This window comes from Peromyscus maniculatus, chromosome 2 (assembly GCF_049852395.1).
Source record: "Peromyscus maniculatus bairdii isolate BWxNUB_F1_BW_parent chromosome 2, HU_Pman_BW_mat_3.1, whole genome shotgun sequence".
Classification (NCBI taxonomy): Eukaryota; Metazoa; Chordata; class Mammalia; order Rodentia; family Cricetidae; genus Peromyscus; species Peromyscus maniculatus.
In genome coordinates, this window is record NC_134853.1 from 103,420,969 (window position 1) to 103,443,209 (window position 22,241).

General features: G+C 47.3%; 1 long non-coding RNA gene across 5 annotated transcripts in view; it reads left to right on the forward strand.

Moving 5' to 3' along the window:
- LOC102920699 (uncharacterized) overlaps nt 1-22,241 on the forward strand; it is a 40,043-nt gene that overhangs the window by 13,002 nt on the left and 4,800 nt on the right. For 2 of the 5 annotated variants that reach the window (XR_006069471.2, XR_442727.4), the window contains exon 2: nt 19,657-20,169. The exons of 1 other annotated variant lie outside the window; for it this stretch is intronic. This is a non-coding gene — a long non-coding RNA (uncharacterized LOC102920699). Of the gene's footprint in view, nt 1-16,742; nt 18,115-19,656; nt 20,170-20,378; nt 20,550-22,241 lie in introns of those variants that run through there. 2 more of the 5 variants (XR_006069474.2, XR_013049174.1) reach the window with 2 other exon arrangements.

A 22,241-nucleotide genomic window follows, 5' to 3' on the forward strand; every position in this document is an offset into this window, starting at 1 on the left:
GGTAGATCTTCCTTCTTTGAATGTGGGTTTGGGTTTGGGATATAGACATGATTCATTCATTATCCTGTGGTGTTTAAGGAACTTATCCAGCTGGGTAAACCAGTTTGGCTCTAAAACAAACATGATACAATGTAACAAGATTAGTATTCCATTCTCCAGTATGCTCTGAAGTGAGAGAAGAAGGCTTTCAAGTTAGACTCAGAGGCCCTGGCATTTGGGGGTTCAGATCCTGACTTAGCAACCAAAGCCCTGTGACTCTGGGCAAGGTATGTCACAGTTGTGAGCCATGTCCTCTGGTCCTCAAACAGAACATAACAAAGGAATGTTGTCCTTAGTGTGGTGGTTTGGGAATCAAGTCTTTTCATTTGTCCGGAAGATCTTTTGAGAAGAAAATTTTATATTCTATTATTGCAGTAAATATTCACTGAACCCATCTGCCCTCACCCTTCCTTGGTGGGAGAGATAAGTAAGAGTTGATAAGATCTATGACAGTGACCAGACTGTAGATGGCAAGATAGGAGCCCGGGGGGCCCACTGGGTCTAGCAAAGAGCTTCCCTCCTGCAATAATAGTAAGAGGGGGCTCACTAGTGCCCAGTCCACACAGGCCTGGGTTTGAAGGAGGCTGTGCTGTAGTCAGAAGTCAGTCGCTGCAAGCAGGCTTTGTTTCACATCACTCCCAGGTCATCTTTGGGAAGGGAGGAAGATGGACAGCATCTGGAGGGAGTGCCTTTTGTAAAGCCTGTGTCAGGCTTTGTGATCAGGGACAAAATGGTGCACGGCGAACAAGAACAGCATCCAAAAGCTGAGGTTAGTAACGACATAAAACAGTGGGGCCACACGATAAAAACTGTGACTGTACTGACACAATGCTGGTGATCAACTGAAGAGGAAGTTCCTCAGGAACAAAGGACTCCCTACTATGTCTGGGAGACATTCTCTGGGCAAAAACCCTGATGCTCTGGCCTAGAGTGAAGAGGCCTGCCTGTGATTGGAGGACACAGAGCAGGGGAACGAAGCTGTAGTCAACCGGAGATGTGTGCGCTTCTTCGGGCAGCGCTCGCTTCCCAGGTTGTTTCACTGGGTCAGGAACATGACCTTAGAATTCTGGAAAACTGGCAGAAAGGCATTCAGACAGGGGAAATGGGGCTGTGCAGCAGTTCCCCAGACAGAGGGAGTGGGTCAAAGGTCACAAGGAGGACGGGGAGAAGTAGGCTGGGGGGCAGAGAGTTTGAGCAGTGATGTAGAAGAGCCCACCCTTCGGGTCACATTGCTTTCAAAGACAGCCTGTGCTCCCTCTCACCTGTAACTGACTAAGCGCCTTCTGCATTTAACCCTCCCGGAAATGCCGGATGGTGTCTCCGTTGTGCATGTGAGAAAAACGGGATAAAGGAAGATTAAATTCCTCAGCCAACAGCTTTTGTTGGTGGCAAGAGCTGAACCTGGGCTGTACAGTCCTAGATTCGTGGTTCTTAGTGCAATGCAACCTTTCCTCACCACCACATAACCTGCCCCCATCTACCCACCCACCACCCATCAGAGCAGCTTTTTGTCAGGCTTTGAAATCTCCCCTTCCTTTAGGCCCCACACTTCCCTGACTGGGAAGTAGAGTTGTGAGCAGCCTTGGTATAATCTGACCAAACCGATGGCGAGCTGGTCAGAACTTATCTGTACACACACACACACACACACACACACACACACACACACACACACTGTGTGTAGACTAAGCCAAGGTCTTCTCAGACACCTAAAGAGTAAGACCTGCGTGACTGCTCTTGTCTCCCATTGTGTTCTTCAAGATCAAGGTACTGGTGCTGAGGGGACAGCTGGGTTCATGACAGTGTTTACCTGGAAACCATGAGGACCAGAGCTCGACCCCCCCCCCCCCCCCCCCCGACACACAAACACTCACATTACAATTTCAAAAGTTGGGTACTGTGGCTGGTGCTTGCAATTCAAGTTCTGGGGAGGTGGAGTTAGGCTCGAGCCTGTCAGACACCCTAGCCAACTTGGTGAGTTTCAGGCCAATATGAGATAGTTTCCCACTCAAAAAGAGAGGAGACAGATAAATGGTGCCCAGGAATGACATCCAGGGTTGCCCTCTGGGACACACACATGCACATGAACACATGTACGCACATGACCATGTACGCACATGACCACATGCACTCCTCTCCCCTCCCCCCCCACATGGTGGGGGTGGGATTAGACCTATAGCAGGCCTGCTATTCAGGGGGTTGAGGCTGAGAATTGCAAACTCAGGACCTGCCTGTATTGCAGAATGAGTTCAAAGTCAAAGCCAGCATGAACAACATCCGTCCTATTTCAAAATGAAGGTTCATGGTGGTGTGAGGATGTAACTCGGGACTAGAGTCCTTGCCTAGCAATATACTCAGCCCTAGGTTCAATTGCTAACACCATAATAAACAAATGAATGACCAGAACATGTTAGTGGATAAATACTGAATTGTTATACAGTCGTGCAAGAGAACATTATGTAGCAAGGAAGAGCCATCTTCTGTGTTAACACACACGTGTGTGTTCTGGGAGTGTGTGTTGACGTGCACAGTGTGTCTTGCGAGAGTGTTGCTCAGAGGATTTTCCTGTTACCATTACTCATGCTAAAAGAGAAAACCTGAGTAGGTGGCACACTTCTATGATCCCAGCACTGAGGAGGCTGGATTAGGAGGGCAGAGTTAGAAGCCAGCCTGGGCTACATAAGCAGACCCCTTCCTTCAGGAAGCAGAGGGGAAGAAGAAGGGGAAAATGGCAGCTTGCTCATGATCCAGAAACCACTTCCTGCTTTCTGACAATTGTTACACTCAACTTTCTCCCCAAAGATAACTACTCCTCTCATTTCTAACAATGCAAACTTACATCGCCTGCTTTCAAACTCACATATAAGGGGAAGCATGCAATGGCGCCCTTTTATGTCTGAATTACTGCATTCAGCATTTTCTGCGAGACTCCCTCCTGCCGTTGCTGATAACAGACCCTCCCCCCAACACTGTATGTGAAATTCTATTGTATGTGTATACACAATTTGTTCTCCACTTGACAGCCCCTGGATCATTTCCAGCTTGGGGAAATATCAATAACAATGATGTGAACCTTGTCCCGCATGTTTTCTAGTGTACGAGCATGTGTTCTCTTAGGGCACAAACCTATGTACAGAATTTCTGGAGTTGGCCTATAAGCTTTTTCAGATAACGTCGAAGAAATTTGCAAAATGCCTGGACTCACTTTCACTCCCAGCAGCAGCCTATGAGTTCTGGCAGTTTCATATCTTCACCAAGACTTTTTTTTTTTTAAACTGATGTACAGGAAGATGGCAGTGTTTTGTGAATTTTCATTTTTCAAATGACTAAAAGAGGTTAAGTTCATATTTTTTGTCTGTTTCTTGGCCATTTGGAATTTCTCTTTATCAATATCTACTCAAATATTTTGCCCGGTTTGGTTGGTTCTCCTGTCCTTTTCTTGTTGACTTGTAGCTGTTCTTTGTATATTGTAGATAAGAGTCCTTTGCTAGTTGAATCTCTTGTAGGTTTATTGCTCTTCCCTCTCAGAGATGTGGAATTTCTCTCTTTTAATGTCACCTTTTATGTTTTCTTAGAAAAAGTATATTGAAATGGGTAAGGGCCATACAATAAGCTGCATGTATTGAAATGATACAGTTTGATAAGTTCTCACTGAGGCATACACTGTGTCTCCTCCTCATTCCTCCCTCTGAGCCTCTGTCCCCGCAATGTCTTGTTGTTGTTCTTATTGTTGTTTAAATCAAAATAGCATGGTGGTTTTAGATCAGTGGATCACATAGCGTATATATACGCTTGAGTTTTTTGTTTGTCTATTGTTTGCTTTTCCTGCTCTTGCACCTTTTATTGAACACAGTAATGTTGATACTCATCAACATTATTGCGTGCATCAGCAATTCGGTTTATTCTTCAGCTCTTAATATTACCTGGTGAATGCTCACCAGATTGTGTCCCCTTTTTGAATATCATAGAAAGGCAATCCAGGTCTCCATGTGGGCACACACTCTCAGCTCTCTTGGAAATGCCTGGGCATAGATAGGGCTGGTCTCTTTTTGCCTGAGATGACATGGTATTTTCTAATAGGGAGTGGCTGTGCTCTTACGATTCCACCAATAGTGGGTGTGAGCTCCAGTTTCTGCATAAATGCTCACCAACACTTACTATGCTCAAATCCCCCCCACCACTCCTTTTTTTTTTAATTTTTTTTTTTTTTTCTGATTGCTATTCTAGTAAGTATGCAGTGTGTCCTATTATCTGCTTGGCATTTATTTCCCTAAAGGCTAACAGTGTGGACATGGTGTTGTGCAAGTATTTGTGTGTCTCTAGCATCCCAGGCTGAGGCATCCGTCTGTGGGTTTTTGTGTTCTTATTGTTGCATTTTAGAGTTTTCTATATTGTGCCTGCAAAGCCTCTGCCACATGACTGATTTGCAATATTTTCTGAGTCTATGATTTTTGTTTTCAGTCTCTTAAGATTGCCTTTTGTAGAGCAGATTTTTTAAAATTTTGATGAAGTCAAAATTATGGATTGTGCTTTTGGTTTCTATCTGAGGCAATTTGCCTACTCTAGCAACACAAAGAATTTTCTCCATAAATTTTCTTTTACAATTTTTAAAATTTTATCTTTTACATTAAAATCTAGATTCCATTTTGAGTGAAAGTTTGTATTTAGTGCAAGATATGAATTGAAATTTATAATTTTTCATATGGCTACCCAGTTTTTCCAGCATCATTCATATAAAGGATTGTTTTTCCACTCGCAGTCTTTATATACTTGTCAAAATTCAACTGCTGTACACATGGGCTCATCTTTTGTGTTCGTCTGAACCACTGACCTTCTTGTTCATGTTAGTGCAAATCACAGTCTTGGTTATTAGACAGCATGGATAGAAGTGTCAAGAACGAGATAATATTAGTTCCCCAAATTTACTTTTTAAAGCTTGTTTTTAACTTTTCTACATGTATTTCTGTGTCTCTGTCTGTCTGTCTGTCTCTGTCTGTCTGTCTGTCTCTGTCTGTCTGTCTGTCTCTCTCTCTGTGTGTGTGTGTGTGTGTGTGTGTGTGTGTGTGTGTGTGTGTATGGACATGCAGGCGAAGATCAATGGACAACTTATGGGAGTTGGTTCTCCCTGTCCACTTATGCTGGTTCCAGAGACAGAACTCAGCTTGTCAGTCTGGTGGTAAATGCTCTTAGCTGCTGAGTCATCTTTCCCTAAATTTACACTGTATAATTCTGTCTTTCGGTGAACTCTTCTGATGGGTTTTGTTGTTGTTTGCTTTTGACAAATTTTCTCCAAGAAATCTGGAGTTCACTTGGCCAGACACTCTACAACTTGGATCCAGAAAGAGCACTTGCGCATTTCAGTTCCTTTGGCCCTGAGGACTGCACAGTCTTTGTTAGTCAATGGTTTTAAATACCTGATGCCCAAAGGGAATGTGAGTAGGACCGTATTAGCCGAATCTGACCTCTGGGGGGAAAGAAGTTAAATTGTTCTTGTGGGGGTCAGAGAATGGCAGGTGCGAAGGAAAGAAGCTGCCCATACTTAACCCCAATGGAAGGTACTAGCATCGGACCCGGGGGGTGGCAGGTATCACTATTCTCTATTAAATTAAGATGCTTCTAAGTCCAATTCCAGGGCAAAGATGAACACATCTTTACTGTGAAGGGCCAGTATTTTAGGCAGGGCCACCTTCACGAGAATGCGCGATGTCCTTGTGGAGACCCCTGTTTGGGTCTATGCTGCTTGGCTGTGGAAAACCTTGCTTAGACGGTCCCGTGTTGCGTGACTGAGTAGACATGCTGGGACAGTCCGTTAGGTGAATGTGTCTAAAGGTTTCATGTTGGTTGACTCGTCCACTCTCATCCTGAAACTCTTAAGAGTTTTTAGCTTTTGGGGGGTGTTTATTTTTTGGGGGGGGTGTTGGTTTGCTTGCTTTTGTTTTTATTTTTTTAAGTAAGGGGCCCTGAGTGTTCATGTTAAAGTATACATGGTGTAGGCTTCGCAGGCCATGATTTCTGAGGCAAGTCCACAATTCTGCAAATGCTGGGCAAAGGAAGCCAGGGACAGTGTGACTATGTCTCAATGCAGTTTTATTTCTGGACATGGAAAACTGAACTTTATATAATATTAGTATATCATATAATATTACCAACCTTTTATTTTTGTTTTGTTCCCAAACATTTTACACTCAATAAAATTTAAAAAGCTTTTTAGCTCTCAAGCCCACTAGCCAGTAGGTTCCGTTAAGACGGTAGATGAAAGTTTTCTCTCTCTACCCCGGGGACACCATGTGCAGCAGGTAACATGTGCAAGAAGTTTACAGCAGAATTTTTTATAAATGTTCCATAGGAGAAACCCCAAATTCCCTCAATGGTACAATGGATAAATATGGCAGAGTTTACTTACACACAACATATGGTTGGAAGAAGAAACGAGCCATGAAAGAAAACAGGCGGCATGCTTTTATTCATCTACAGTTCAAAAAGAGATAGAAATGTTGAAACTACAAACAAAAAAGAAAAGTCAGGAAGTGACCATAAGGGGGTCCCTTGTGCAGGGCTCCAGGAGAAGAAGGTGACAGGGAGAGCCTTCCCAGGCAATGCCGTCTCTTTCACAACTTTGCTTTCTCTGAATTGATTCTTTGAATTATACATTTTATGCTCATGGTCAGAAATGCTCATCCCTCTTAAAGTTCAATTTCCAGTTTCTAAACCTATGTTGGCTTATGGAGCTTCACTGGCGTAGGGAGACCCATGACAAGGCGTATGTTTCTGATGTCCTAAGACTCCTCTGATGAGACTGTGAAGACCTTTGGCATCCACCCGGCCCTGGGCTTTGCATTTCTCAAGAAAGGTCTTGGCTTTTCTACATTCAACTGTATTTCTTTTCATTTTACTTTTGTTTCAGACACTAGTACTCTCTGCCAAATTCCCTCAAGGTCAAATTCACATTATTTTAGGTTCCATTGTACTGAGGCCTTTCTTGTTTGGAAAGTCTATTTTTCCTAATTTCAAAATGTAATTATAAATAATTCAATCACATTGAGCCGGGTGAAGGATGTCTATGTTGGCCATGTTCCCTTTGTCCTCTGCTCTCCAGGGTCCTTTCTCTTCTTTACACTTTTACCTTCTGGCTCTCTACGTGTGGTTGTGTGTTGCCGCTATTCTAGGTGTGTGTAGGGGGGAGGTTGAAAGAAAAGGAAACAGATTTGTGATTCAAAGGGACATGAGTGGAAAAATGAAACAACTGGCATTTGAACCTCCACCCAACTTAAGGCCTTCCTGTGTGTTCATAGCCAGTGGCCCAACCTCTCTGGCTCTCCAGATTGATTTCATTAGGAGATATGGGAGTAACTGCTAAGGAGCGTCACTGAGAATTAGACACGTAAGGACAATGTGGGGTACATCCAAGCTCAGCACCCATCTTGCTGTTGTACCTGTGGGAAACACAAGCAATATGAATTTCCCTTTCTCTTCCCTTTCTTCCTCTCCATCCTCCTCCTTTCTTTCTCCCTCCTTTCCTCTGTCTTTCATTCTTTTCATTCTGAGCATTTGCAATGGTTTTCTCTCTATCCTCATGATTACATCAATTCTTCCAGCAATTGCCTAAAGACAGAAAAAGAGAGTTAAGTAGGTTGGAGATGGAAAAATCACTGGTAGAAGGATTCTGTCCATGGGATGAGGAAGTTCTCATTTCCTCATGAACATGGGTCTGTTCACATCTAGAATCCCAAGAGTACAAGTCTATGTCATAAACTACAGAGACCTGGGCTGCATAGAACCTTCAGAGCTAAGACTGAGACTACTTTGAATCCTGTCTAGCTTGTAAACACTATAAACATTGGGTTTCTGGTTTGTTTGTTTGTTTGTTTGTTTGTTTGTTTGTTTGGGAGTTAAGTCAGGTTCTTCCATAGCTCCAAAGGATGGTCTCAGACTCACCATACCACAAGGCTGCCCTTGAGCTTCTGATCCTCCTGCCTCCATCTCCTGGGTCCTGAAATTTCAGGCTTGCGCTACCACACCCAGCTTCAAATGTTGGATGCTGTTACTGCTATTGTTCTTGTGGTTATTACTGTTTTTCAGGACGGTGCCAGCACGTGCAACAGAAGTTCTAAGACTATTAACTACCTCATTTGCCAAATTCACACCAAGTTACAAATGGTAGAGATGGTTGTTTCTTCTGGCGTTTCCCAGTGTCCCCTGCCATTTCCCCCTCTAAACATTTCACTCCGCTTTTTCCAGAATAAACATCATTATAATTGCTTCTTGTTCACATCTCTGATATCCCCATGGCTCTTGCCACTCTCCCTGGTAGATGCAACACCTCTGAATTTACTACCATCTGCAAATATCATTAGCTATTGTTTATTCCCTCTCCCACACTATTAATGAAGATGTTAATTAAGACCAGAACGAACACTGACCCCAGCAGCAATCCACTAGACACTTATCCAACTGGATAAACTTCTGTTAGTCATTACCCACTGCTCGTAGACATTACACCCCTCCATTCTCTTCATCTGCTCATTTGCAAGACTGGGAGAGAGAATTAAGGGAGCCCAGAGTTATTTAAAAATCACCACTCTGATACTTAGGGTCTGGGAAAGGGATTCAGTGGAGCATCCGAAGAATGGCTGTCAGGAATATGCATGATTAACTGAGTCAGCCTCCAAAAGTACTTGGGAGTTGCCTTGCTAAGCTTCAGGGTTCCTGAGACTTTAGCAAATCCAGGTAAGGCCAGAGCACAGCAGAACAGATCACAGAACTCTCGCCGGAGCCATCTTTTTTTACACTGGAAAAAAATCTGAGGCCAAGAGGTCAAGTGACTTGTCCAAGGTCACAACCTGAGTTAGGGATGGTACCAGCTTTCTAACCCCTGCCAATCATACATCACAGAGGTTTTTTTTTTTTTTTTTACATTTGCAGGTTAGCCTTCGCCTCTAAGTCTCCTGTGTGAACAACACATGTGGTGATATATTGTGTACTCTAATAAATGTGTTACAAACACAGAATCTACCAGCTTCATGCTCTGTCTCCAGAGAACCATGTCCTGCGGTAGGAGTGAATTCATCATGTACTTCATAAAAGAGGGAACATTGTGCATTATAATATATTGGTCTCCTGGCCTAAATATCAGTGTGTCTAACCCTCACAAAGGATTAGGGCCACTCTGGTGGGAAGAAAAGTACTGATACCCACACCACATTCCTAGAAATTCTGATTTAATTGCATTGAGGGGAAGCCCAGGCATTGCTAATGTTTTGTTTTGTTTCTAAGATTTATTTAATTTTTTATATGTATTCATGTTTTAGTTGCTTAAATGCATGTGCACTGTGTGTGAGCAGTGCTCCTGGAGACCAGAGGAGGGTGTCAGGTTGCCTGGAACCAGAGTTACAGATGGTTGTGAGTCACCATGTGAGTGCTGGGAACTGAATTCCAGTCTTCTGCAAGTGTTCTTAACAATGAGCCTCCGGGCACTGTTTTTTGTTTGTTTGTTTGTTTGTTTGTTTTTGTTTTTGTTTTTGTTTTAAAGCTCCCCAGTGATTCTTTTGCAGTCAGGGTTGAGAGACACCAGAGGGGGAAAGTGTTCTACAGACCCTTCAGTGGAGAGGTTTCCGTTCTATAGGAAAGGTCAGCAAAGAATCCATCTAACAGCCATGAGAAACAGCCACTGTTCGGGGCAGGAATTGCTCCTAGAACCTGGAGGTGGCCTTTGTGTCTAGCATGTTTTGCAAGCTTTCCTTTAACTCTGTAAGCAGTAGTTCTCAGCTTTAAAATAGTGCTTCCTCTCAGGTTATCTAGAAAAGAGTTGCTGGTTTTGTGTAAGTCTGGACTACTAGAAGCAAAGTCAAGCAAGGAGCAGAAGCTTACCAGTGTTGGGGAGTGGTCTTACTAATTTAACCTGCTGGACCCACCAAAGTAACAAATGCCTTCCTTCCACCATATGACAGTGAAACCATATAGTAGACGAAGAATATAGGTCAATGGGAGAATAGGAAAACATAATCTCAAGCTTCTTCTTAGACAGGAGCCCAAAAGAACACAGTACAAGGTTTTGGAAGGCTTCAGAAGCTCTTAACATCCTGAAGTCACACCCTGTGGTCTTTTCCATTTCAGGCAAGCATCTTAAAGGACTAAGTGACCACCAGCACTCATGTCTGTCAGAACTGGGGAGCTAAAAGCACATGCTTGGTTGTGCAGGTTGTCCACAGTTTAGGGACACTTGGGACATGGCGGCTGAAGTCTACATGCGGAAGTTCTTCCAGGAGGAATGGACAACCGTATTTGTAGTTTACAGAAAAGTGGTGCATGGCTGTCAGAATGCCCAAATGGAGAAACACAGCAGGTTTGCACAGCCACACCCTAAGTAGTGGAGAGTATCAGGACAGCGAAGCAAGAGCCTTGGCTAATAAGGGACAATACACCTTGCCAGCATCCCTGTCATCTGTGCCTCTTCGTGGCTGCCGAGGCTGAGATAAAACAGGAAACCCACACAGGAAGCCAGGAAGTGTGGACATGGTGGAATCAGCAGAGCACACAATAAGACCATGGAAAAGGGAAGTCAGTCGGAGGTGGGAACTTTTTCAGTGTGATCCTTCTCCCACCCCCAAGTTAGAGGCTCCACCGTGGCTCCCAAGCTCGAGAGCACTCCTTGCCACAGTCAGCCAGAAGGCCTCTGCCAGTGAGTGCTTCCAGATGCACTGATGTGTGGCCCAGAACAGCTCCAGAAACATTGCTGGCTAGAAAGTGACTTCCCGGGAGGGGGAAGAATCAGTCATTTTGACACAAGGTCAAAATACCAAGAAAACAGTATTCCCAGTTGGGACTGTTCTGGGCCAGCACAAGAGTTCATTAGAACACACCCCTTTCTGTGTCTCTCTCCTTAGGGTTTCTGGCCAAAGAGCTCTGTTTAGCACTCTGCCAAGAGCAGACCTCTATAGGTCATGTACGTGAATCACGTACATATAGGTTAGGTGCTGCATAAGGGTCTCCCCCTTAACTTTGGAAAAGGAAGAATCTAGAGTGGAGACTAGGTAGCACAGCCTAATGACCCCAGCTGAGAACAAGTGACTGCAGGTGGCGTTTGGGGCGCAGAAGGAGTAGGCTGCTGTATGGCCTACAGGGTTCAGACAATGAGTCAGACCGCAGTGCGGTTTCCCTTAGGACACCAAAGTCTGGGTGATTTGGTAGATCTCCCCTTTGATTACATCGCTTGGGGAGGAAGCCAGTAAAGGGAGAAGAGAGAAAGGAAGACATGGAGGGAAAGAGGAAATGGGGCTGAAGCATTGGCCAGGCCTGGGCTTGGCTTTGTCACCTATGAAAAGCTGCTCATCTTTAGAAAACCACCCCGACGGAGGGACAGCAGCCTTCCCACAGGTGCCTGGCCAAGAAGTGGCCAGCTACTTTCAAATGCCTCCCTTCTCTTCCGACAAGTGGCTACCCCCCATAGGTACCTCCATTTACATAACTATATTTGCATACACATGTATACATTTTAAAGAATTGTTCTAGGTGCCAGGGCCTTACACAGGCTGTGTGAATGCTCTGTCACTGAGCTAGAGCCCCAGCCCTACGTTCGTTCCTGATAACATCAGTGTTTCTTCATACCGTCCTCATCACCAGGCAACCAAACAGCGAGAGTCAATTTGCGGCTTCTGTTTTTAATAGTCGTCTAAGGCTCAATGCCTTCCTCCCCTCAGGATTGCCCCATATATGTTTTTGTCTGCGTATTACCGAAGAGAAGAGGAAGAGAGGGGGTGAGGCCAGGAAGATAATTTGTCCTGGTTTTGTGGCCTGAGCCACACAGTGTGTGTGGACATGGCTGGGCGGTGGGATGAGCACTTTCCTGGCCATGGCCTTCCTGGCTGTGGGAGCCCTTAGCTCTGCTTCCAACAGTCAAATCCCCTCTCTCCACAAGACCAGAATTCACTGGAACTTGTTCTTTTCTAGTCCTTGGAGAAATATTCTTTTACCGTCACCATTCCAAACTACTCTCAGAAAGAAGCAGAAGCCCTTGCTGACATTGCCAGGAAACCCCCTACCTCCTATGAGGGGTTGGGGGTGACAAGCCCCTGACCAAATCAACAGCAACTCTCCCCATGGGTGTGGGTGCCTGGGTTCACCCCTAAGGCCCCGTTGAAAAGGGGATCCGGGCCTGGGCCAGGCCTTCCTGAGCAGACACAGATGCCTCAGGAGGGATGCTGGCACAAAAGGGGTTATTTGAAAGACAGTGTGAAAGGGAGCAAGACTATTGGCTGGGAGCTGGTTCCGTGCCACAGCCTCTGCTGACTGCAGTTTCCACGTGTCCTCTCCTTTCCTTTCTCCGTTTCTCACTTTCCAAAGCTTTCTATTCACTCCACAAAGAAAAGCAATCCCCAGGCAAGGTTGTTTACAGTATTTTATGAAAGTTTGAAGGGGAGGGGAAAAGCGGAAAGAAAAGGGCTGGATTGGGGGGCAAAGGGGAGGGGGCCTGCTGCAGAGGAGAGGGGACGAGAGAGAGAGGGAGTGAGAGAAAGAGAAGGCAGGCATGCATAGAGTCCCGAGCAAGCGGTGCCAAGCCGTGAAGAAAGGGCGGCTTGGGGATGGGGAGGGAGGATGCCAGAGCTGCAGAGAAAAGGAGCAAAGAGCCGAACAGGAGAAATGGGTGAAATTGAAGTGCAAATGGACTCGGGCACTCCTGGCAAAGGCTGCTGCAGAGAAAACACAAAAGGGATGCCGGGGGAAAGCATAGGTTCTGAGGAGCTGGGCACTTAAAAGAGAGCCGCTGAGGTGGTCTAAGAAATCGGCAGATAGTAAATAAATGCCGGGGGTGTTAATGTTGGGAGGGGGGTGTGCACAAAGATTTCTGAGACAGAGTGAAATTAAAAACCACACACACACACACACACACACACACACACACACACACAGCCAGACCCCAGGAGAGACAGACAGAGAGTCACACAGAGAAAGACAGAAAAGGCTTTGGGAGGGAGGGGGGAGAGAGAAGGTCTCTAGCGGAGTGGGGAGACTTGGCAGGTGGACAGGAGCAGCCGGCCAGGCCGTAACTGCACTTGCTGTTTCTAGTCTATTGTTTCTCCACAGGGGCAGGGGGAGTTGTTTGTTTGTTTTGTTGTTTGGCCTCTTTGTCTCTTTTGTTCCAAGCAGTGAGTTTGCTTCTTTCCCAGACACTGGGCTGATAGAAAAACCTTTATGGATTTTTCTTAAAGAGACAGGATCAGCAAGTGCACCCATATTACCCATTTCTCAGTTCCAACTAGTTCCTACCCAGATAACGTTTAGTTTTCTTTCCTTTTCTCTCCCCCCACCCCTTTTTGATCCTATTTTCAATGGAGAGTCAGTGTTTGTGCTGTTCTGTAGCTGATTAACAGGAATAAACTCGTCCATTTCTTAGTACCCATTAAGCTGCCCCCTCCCAGGTTGCCAAGACTTAAGGGGGAAGGAAGAGAAGACAAAAATGGGAGAGCCCTCGACACAAGCACAGCGTGAAAACGGCAAACACAGACACCCCTTGCTCGCTCTTCCTCTGAATCTGGACCTGAGGATCAGAAGCACAAATGTGCAGCCCTCCTTGAACAGAACGGGGCTTGGAAGGGAGCGCTTGGTGGGTTCCTCCTCAGCCCAGCTCCCTCTTCCCAGGCTCCCAGATGTCAAGCCGACCTCTGAGGGTTCAGAAGTCTGCCTTGAGACCCTCTCTGGCTGCACTCACCATCAACACACAGGCAGAGGTGACCTGTTAAAAGGCAAGGTGCTGAACTTAATGGAGAGCTATCTTTAATAGAGATGTAGAAGACAGACATCCCGCATGTCTGACTTTCTCCTAGGAAGAACTCCAGCCTCCTGTCCTGCCTGGCAATAATTCAAATAGGTTCAGGTGTAAAGGAGATAGTTTCCAAAAGAGATGTGGGAAAAAAAAAAAAAAAAACCCACAACCCTCCCAGTCTGTGCTCCTCCCCATTCCTGTTGCCTCCATCTTCCAATCCATTCCAGTCCTTCCTTGAGAAGCCCAGCCAGCTTTTTCCTAAGTACTGTTTTAACACCCAAGGCAGATGTGACTTACCTGCCTTAACATCTCCCTGAGAAATCTGAAGTTCTGGAGACTCAACATAAATGCAGCAAAGTGTCCGAAGCTTTAGCAGGCTACAACAGGGGCAGAGATGGAGAAGGGGCTGGACTTGCTCTCCTCTGTGAATGAGATGCTTTATAATCACAGCAGATACAAACCAGAGTGGAGCTTCTGCCCTAGAAATACTGGCTTATGCCATGGTGAGTGGATCGGGGCAGGCAGCAGAGGATGGTTCTTCGGGGTTAGGGGCTCCCCTCCAACCCATCTGCAAAGAGTTAGGGACTAGAAAGACAATTCTGTGGAAACTTCAAAGTTGAAAGTAGCACTGGTACCTCGGTTTTTCTCTTCTCATGCCCTCCCCAGGAGAGCCAGAGCAGGAGTCAGTCTCCTGTTTTGCTTTGAGGGTCCAGAAACCTTTTTTTTCCTCTCAGGTAACGCTCAAGGACGCTTTCTCTAACAGGGTTTCTGCTCCAACACTGGCCAGTCCATCAGGGCCTGGCTTGGGGTTGGTGATGGAGGTCTCATGGACTTGTGGATGGGGGTGGGAGCTTGGCTCCTGGCAGTCAGGGTTTGGGTCAGGTTTGTCTGAAGTGCCTAGTAGGGAACCCAGCTGGAGACTCTGAGCTCCTTCCTAGCTTATGTGCTTGACAGGTGTTGTAGAAAGAGACCCTGCAAATGGAAGTGGGAATGAGATCGGGGGATGCTCCTGCCAGTGCATATAGTTTCAAATTCAGTATGGCACCAGTTGCCACCTAACCCTGAGCAAAAAGACAAAACTAATTCAGACAGACATTGGTTCATCCAGGAACCCTCTTGCCCTTAGGATGTGATTCTGGCCAGGTGTCGCTTGCCATGGGGGAGAATCAAGGCAAAGTGGGGACCATGATGAAGTTCCATTTCACACCTCAAGTGGTGGTGTTTAGAAAAGCTCAGACCCAGGATTTCATTCTGTTCCCCACAGGCTTCCCAGAAGCGCACAGGAGATCTAGTTTCTCTGGAACTTTCCTATGGGTTTCCTGGCTTGGAAGTTGAAGCCTCGGGCTAGTAAATGTGGATCCCCCAAATCTCAAACTTCACTAATCCCAGACAAAATAACAGATTAAGCCGCAAATCAAGCAAGTTGAGGTCCTGTCTGTGTTAGAAGTCTCCTATTTAGGTTCAGCGCACTGAGTTGGGCAACCCCAAGAGAGTGAACTTGGTCACCTCCAGTTCAGCCTGTGTGCCAAGAGCTCAGGACAGTCATAGAAACAGGGTGTCCTCTCCAGTGTTTCCTACTCCTGTCTCCTCCATAGCCAACCATATCTGCCTTAATGTACAGCTATGGGGGTGTGCGAGGGAGACAGAGGGGCACCGCAGGACGACAGAACTAGACCACGGGGAAACAGGGAGCCCCTGGGCCTCCGTGGAGGGACAACCCACCCTGCTCCAAGGGTCCATCATCCGAACTCCTGACTGGAAAACTGGAGAGCGGTGCTCCAGGCTCCGGCAGGGTGGAACCTTTAACAAAATTAAAGCAAGGCAAAATAAATTTGAAACCCAAACTGCAAGTCCGAGAGTCCCTGCCGCCGCTGCCGCTGCTGAAAGCAAGATGGGGGAGGAGAGGGCAGAACGGCAGAGGCCCGCACAGAGGAGGGGTGCGAGAAGAACTCCGTGGCCAGCACAGTTGGTGTCTTGGGGACTTCTGCTCTCCCCCTCCACCGGCAGGCAAGGTTTGCGCTGGGGTAGCTGGTGGGCGGAGAGGAGAATAGGTGAAGGAGGAATGGGTGGCTACTTTTCTCTCCTTGCCACAGCCCGCTGGGGGCCAACTCTGAGGTGTCAAAGCACCAGGAAACTGATCTTTGAAAGTTTAGGTAGCTCGGCCAGTGACAGAAGCTTGGAACTGGCCAGCCGCGCACCTTGGTGGGATGGGGAGCAGGGAGGAAGGGAGAGAGACTCTTTGGGACACCGGAGGAGGGACCAGGTCCTGATGTTAAAAATTAAGGAGTCCAGGGTCACTCTTGGGAGAGTTAGGGGGCTGGTGACAGTGGGGAGTCCGAGAGGTTCCTTGGGGGAGAGAGAGAGGACAAGTCCAGGGGTTCTGGGCTTAGATGGCAGCAGAAGGCACTGCCAGGCAAGGGCTCAGAGAAGGAACTGGGAAAGCTTGTCTGCCAAGGCAGTGTTAGATCCTCCCGCCGAGGGGCCGAGTCCCCCATCTCCCCCGCCCTGTGAAAGTGATGCGTGCCAGTCATCTTTGGGCCACAACTAGCGGTTTCACGACTTCGCGTTGGGTCAATGCGCACCACGCGCACCTATGGCTCCCGGCAAAGGATTCCGGTTAGCAATCTCTTGGGGGAAGAGGACCATTCCGGCCCCAGACTGTGCAACTCTGCCGGGCAGAAGTGGGACACCCACTTCTGCCCGATCTATGCTCCTGAAAGGAATCGCAGCGCGCTCATTCCACACCACAAGCCTGGCTTGTAGCTTTCCCTTACCACGCACCACCCGAATACAGAATTCAGTTCTTAGGCTGAAAGAGCAGCGCGCCCCCTCCTTGTCCAGGGCTAGGGCATTTTAAGGAGGGATCTTCCCATATCTCTAAAGCCAAGTAGGGTTCTTTAGGAACTTTTGTAATAGTAGTGTGTGTGTGTGTGTGTGTGTGTGTGTGTGTGTGTGTGTGTGTGTGAAATAACCAAATCGCCGGTTAGCTTACAGCTGGAAGCCAGTTATTTAAGCTTGCTGAGCCTCCTTTCTAACGGATCAGCTCTAGCTGTTTGAGGGATAAGTTGACGAATGAAGAAAAACCATGATTATCTCAAGTGACTCGCACATCCCGTTTTTCGTTGCACAAATAAAAGTCTGTGTCTTGGGCCCAGTTGCAAGCCTGCCCACGCGGGCCAGGCTTTGATATTTAAACCAGGCAGGGTGAAACTACAGGTTGGGGCACTCTGCAACTTACGCATCCTATCCTCCTCCCCCTAAGCAGTCGGAGAAGAGGTTTGACTGCTCAAAGGGTGGCTAGAGACAGAGACGGGACACTGGCCGAAGGGGAGCAAGTGGTGGTGGCAGCTGAGCCCGGCGATGCCTGGGGAGCTGCACCGGCTCATCAGTCTCGTTCTCCAGAAACTAAAAACAGTCTCAAGCCGCTGCACGCTGCCGAACGTCGGCACGATTCTCTAAGTTCGGAAACCACGAAGCAGTGTGGTGGATTCGCACGACCAGAGCGTGTCATTCTCTCAAAAACAAAGAGCTGGGTGCAGCTTGCTAGACTCCTGCCCCCACTGTGCGCTCCAAACAGCGCGTTTCTCCCCATGCGGAAATTCGCTCAACTTCTCCAAGAGCTAGAGCAGGCGGTGGAAGCCAGCCGTTCTCAAGAGCTGCTCCGAGCTCCCACTTTGCTGGAAGGGCGTCACTGCTCCAGCGCCTTCGTAACTCAGCCGCAGAAGAACGCTCGGCTAAAAAGGACACAGTGAGCCTGTGGAGAACATTTTTAGAAGCTGGGGGACTGGAAGGCTCGTGTATCCCACAAACTTGTGGGGAAGACCGTTGGGGCTGAAGTTTCACTCGGAAAGGGCAGTCCCGCTCTGGTGCACGTTCCCCAGGCTTCGGGCAGCCAACCGGGTGTGACGCTGCTAGAGGCTTGGGAGCGCAGGCTCTCCATCAAGTGGCTCTGATGTGGGTTCCTATTTTTTTGACAGCGAACCCCACTGGGTTTGGAGAGCATCGATATTTGGAAGAGCCCCCATCGGGGGTCTTCTTGGAGCATCAGAGGAGATAGAGCAACTTTCCGTGCGGCTGGGGAACTGCCGCATTTAGTTTACTAAGGCCATGCGTCTCTATCCGTCATAGCCACCTACTATTCGGCTCCAAACGAAATAGGAACAGATGTTAGGAAACTGGGGGGAAGTAAGTAGGTAAACCTCAAGTTATTGAGGACACTCCTTTTAATAGTGGAGCTACGCCGACCCGAGAGACATTAGACTTCATCACGCAGGAATGGTGGAGGAGGCTGTGACTGGAAACTAAAAGACTCTCAGGTCTCTTTGCGCACCGCACCACGGGTTCCCACCCGTACTTAATCATCCTAGCAATATTCGCCTGATCAGCCCGCACCGTCTCCGGTCCTTCCTGACACTTCTCTTCCCTGTTTACCTTTCTGTTTCTGGTCACCCCAAGGTTTGGGCTGCCCTGGACCTCTCCGTTTGCCTTTGCTAAGTAAGACTCGTACCAACTTGCCGGTGCACGTCAGGGTAGGCTCTCCCCAGGCTGGTCTCCGGGCTGGTTAGAGACCCTCTCCAGCCGAGAAGGCCCGCAGAATTTTCAGCGTTCAGCTCGGGAGCCCCTGCTTTATTTTAGTTCAAGGTTGGAGGGGGGACACGGACCCAAGGATAATAAACTATGCTGCTTACTAGAGATACTAACTGGGCACAGAAAAAAAAAAAAGAACACATAGAAAAGCAAGCGTTTTAACAAGTGGTCAGACTTTCGGGGATGCCTTTGAAAGTGACTTGTAAAGCACAATCGTTGGCGTTTCTCTAAAAATACAGAATTACACAGACAGACGTTGTCAGAATGTGCTAGTTGGAGCGGCATTTTATTTGTTGCCTCTGGAGACCAGCCGGAGCTGTTGCTACCTGCCCACCCCTTAGTGCAAATCGCCTCCCCATCTCAAGGCCTCCTTTAAAAAGGAGGGTCTTCCAGGTATTGGTAAACTGTGCTACCGTTATTCCAGATGCCTCAGAGTTGCAGGCACTACTGACAGCATGGACTTCAGGGGGAGTTGTAATTTTAACAGGCGCTGACACATAATTTAAAGACACGAATTTACACACACACACACACACACACACACACAGCTTTTGGGTGCTGACTGCAATTGGGGACTAAGGATTCCTGCTGGGTGCTGGTGAAACTGATTTCTGCTCTGCCCGATGGCCTTGGGAAAGGGCTTCCCATCTGCTCTGAATGCCCCCCTCACAATGTCAGAAAATCTGCCTACAAATATTGGCACCGAGATGCTGTGACAGGCGGCGCTGCTTTAAATAGGAAGGAGACTGCGAGGCGAAAAGAAAGTCACAACCTTCCTAAAGACCAGACTACCTGCCTCTAGTCCCCCAAGCCCAAAGGCAGACAAAGGGGACAGACAGAAAATCTCCTCTTCTGAGCAGGGTGGGGAATGTATGGGCAGGATTCAGAGAGACACTGTGTGTGTATATATATGCAGATGGGCCCCCAAGGACCAGTTGTTAAGGGTGGGAAGCAGGGTGGGAAGCAGGGTGGGGGCGGCTGAACCCTCACCTCCTAAGCCCCACCCACCTATCCTCTCTGCTCTTGTTCAGATAAAGGCAACCAGGGAAGAAATTCGACGGACATTGTTTAGCTCAACTCTTGTGGGCAGTATGTTCTTTCTGTTCTTGTCCAAAGCTGGGGGGGGTGGGGGGTGGGCGTGTCTGATTAGGGAAAGTCTGGGCTCAGCTCTGGACCCTGAGACAGAATTCACCCTAGGGAATCTGAGGTGCTGGTTGTCACTTGGCCATGAATGTCCTAACCTTCAGTTATGTCCCTTCTGTCCCACCAAGGGCGTCCCTGTCCTCTGGAGATGACTGTGGTGACAAGTGTACCAGAGAAACAGCTGAAGCCTTTTCCTGTCTGCCCCCAAAGCTGATGACCTTACACAATACTCGCACATCATTTGTTCCCTAACTTTCTGTACTTGTCTTGGAGCTTGCTCAGCTGTCTCTGAATGACCCTCTCTCAGCACAGACTACATGGCAGTTTCTCCCTGGAAGCATCCTGTCTGCTCAGCCCAAGCTTGAGAGCCTCCTCCTGCAGAGCGAGCAGGACTAAAGTGGAGACAGCATCTCAGGCAGTTTGGGGTGCTGTGCAGGTTGTCTGACTTTCCCACAGCTTTCCAAATCAACTGGCCTCTGACTTGTCATTTTTGAAGAAACTGAGGTGCAGAGAAAGGATTTGACGTGAGGATGTGGAAGGAGCTGGGAGCAGGGTCTGCAGCGGCCTCTGGATGTCTTGAGTTTGGAGTCCATTTGCTCAGTTCGAAGGAGGTACAACAGCTAACAATGAACTACTGTTCAGTGAGTATCAACTGTGTGCCAGGGCACGTGCCATCCAGACACATTGCATAAGTCATCTTCCCAGAAGCCCCCAACAAAATGTAAAAGATATGAAAGGAAGACAGGCATAAATCAAAATTCCTCCAATAATATAAAATAACATAAACTGAAAGTAAAAGCCTCCAACTCCACTCTCTCTCCCAAAATAACGTTTATAGTTTTCATTTCAGTGGTTGGCTGTGTAACTGGAAGATGTTATCATCATTTTATGAGGGAAGAAAGGCAGGCTCTCAAGCTAACACAACATGGCTACCTGTCTCCAGGCTCTGCTCTTCCCGCTGCTCTACAGGAACTAATAAGAAGTGGGAGAAAGAAGTGGTGATGCTGTTGATAACAAAAAGGTCTATGAGATGAGTGTTAATACCAACTTTTCTTTTTTCCTTTTCTTTCCATCTGTCCTATTCAGGAGCCAAACATTGCTATGTGTTTTCAGAACTGAGACCATATTAATAATTACTTGTAATGGTTGTATTCTTCCTAGACCTTGGTGTAACTGCACAAACTGTCCTCTTCCAAGCCTCGTGACAGAAACCCCAAGACTGCCTCCACCCTGTGGTGGGCCAGGACTGGGACATGCCTATTAAGTTTTAGATTCCCCTGACTGTCCCTTAGAGTTGTTGGGGAACTACAATGAGAGTCAAGAAAAGGACTATGTACATTCAAATTCTTTCTCTATAAACATAATTGCTGCTTTTCAAAGATGTCTTTAGAACCCTGTGTGCAGTTAGAACAATGGAGAATGAGGGATTTTTTTCCCCCTTGAGATGGTGGGGGATGTCTTTCTCCTGGAACTGGCTATGTAGAACAGCCCAGCCTCAAATACACAGAGATCTGTCTGCCTCTGTCTCCTGAGTGCTGGGGTTAAAGGTGTGAGCCACCATACCCAGCGAACCTGGGGACTTTGTAAAAGACAGTGCTTTGGGAGGTTGATGGTTACAAAGAGAAAGGAGATGCTCGTTTCTCTGTGGGAATGGGAGCACTGGATCTGCAATATGGGTAAGACTTAGCGTGTGTGGAGTAGATTTCTTTCCACTGCTGAAGACAAGTTGGTTAGGACTTAGAGATGCAGGGAAACTGTTCAGAGTGGTTGGCTAAGAGGAGCAAAGGTGTGGCCTAAAAGATGTTTAAACTCTGTCCCTTTAGTAAGCATCCACTACCAAAGGCTGTTCGTAGATGGTTGGGGGAAACCATACCTGCAAGCTTTTCAGAAACAATTATTTATTACATTTGTCTGTGGGTGTGTGAGAGAGAGTGTGTGTGTGGAAAGGATGGATATATACCAGCTCTCACATCATGCTCATTTTGTCTCGATTTAAAAAGCTTAACTTTGTTTTCAAACTTTCTTTAATTTGGGGGCCTGATGAAAAGAAATGATAGGTCCCTGGTAGGGTCTCCTAGACTTAGCAGAGGAACAGGCATGCGAAGGGGCTGTTGGCCCTTCCTGCTAAATCTTGCCTATGGGGAGAATCTGAGGGCCTCTAGGAAGGAAGGAGAACATGTGAAGGAGCCTGGGGAGTTGGCTGGTTCCAAGAAGAAACTGTGGAAATAGGGGGGAAAAAGTAAAAATAAAAACCAACTTTCTTGAAGGCCCAGCCATGCTTCAGAGCCTGTGTTCAATTCTAGTCAGGACAAAGGATGCTGCGCCCCCTGGTGTTAGACTCACATAGGATTCCAGAGAGCTGTGTGGAGACCAGCTCCTAGAGCTGCCTAAAGCAACCTCACCAAAGTTTCTTCCGTTTGCTAAGCTAGTTGGAGTAGCATTGGCCGTTCTTTCTTAATTCCGGAGTAGAGACTCTGCTGTAGAGAGGGCAGGGTGTGTGCGCGCTAGTTTGTTTTATTTGGTTTTCTTTCCATACAGTTTAGGCTAACAGGACAAAGCCTGCTTAAAAGCAATCCCTTTAGGTGGGGAGAACACGGGTCTAAAAACAACAACAACTGCATTGTGGGTGATATTCTGGTCTGGGGAGAGCGATCTGAAATTTCAGAACCTCTTGTTCCTTGTCTCAAAAGCAAATAGTTTTGAGTAAGATGTC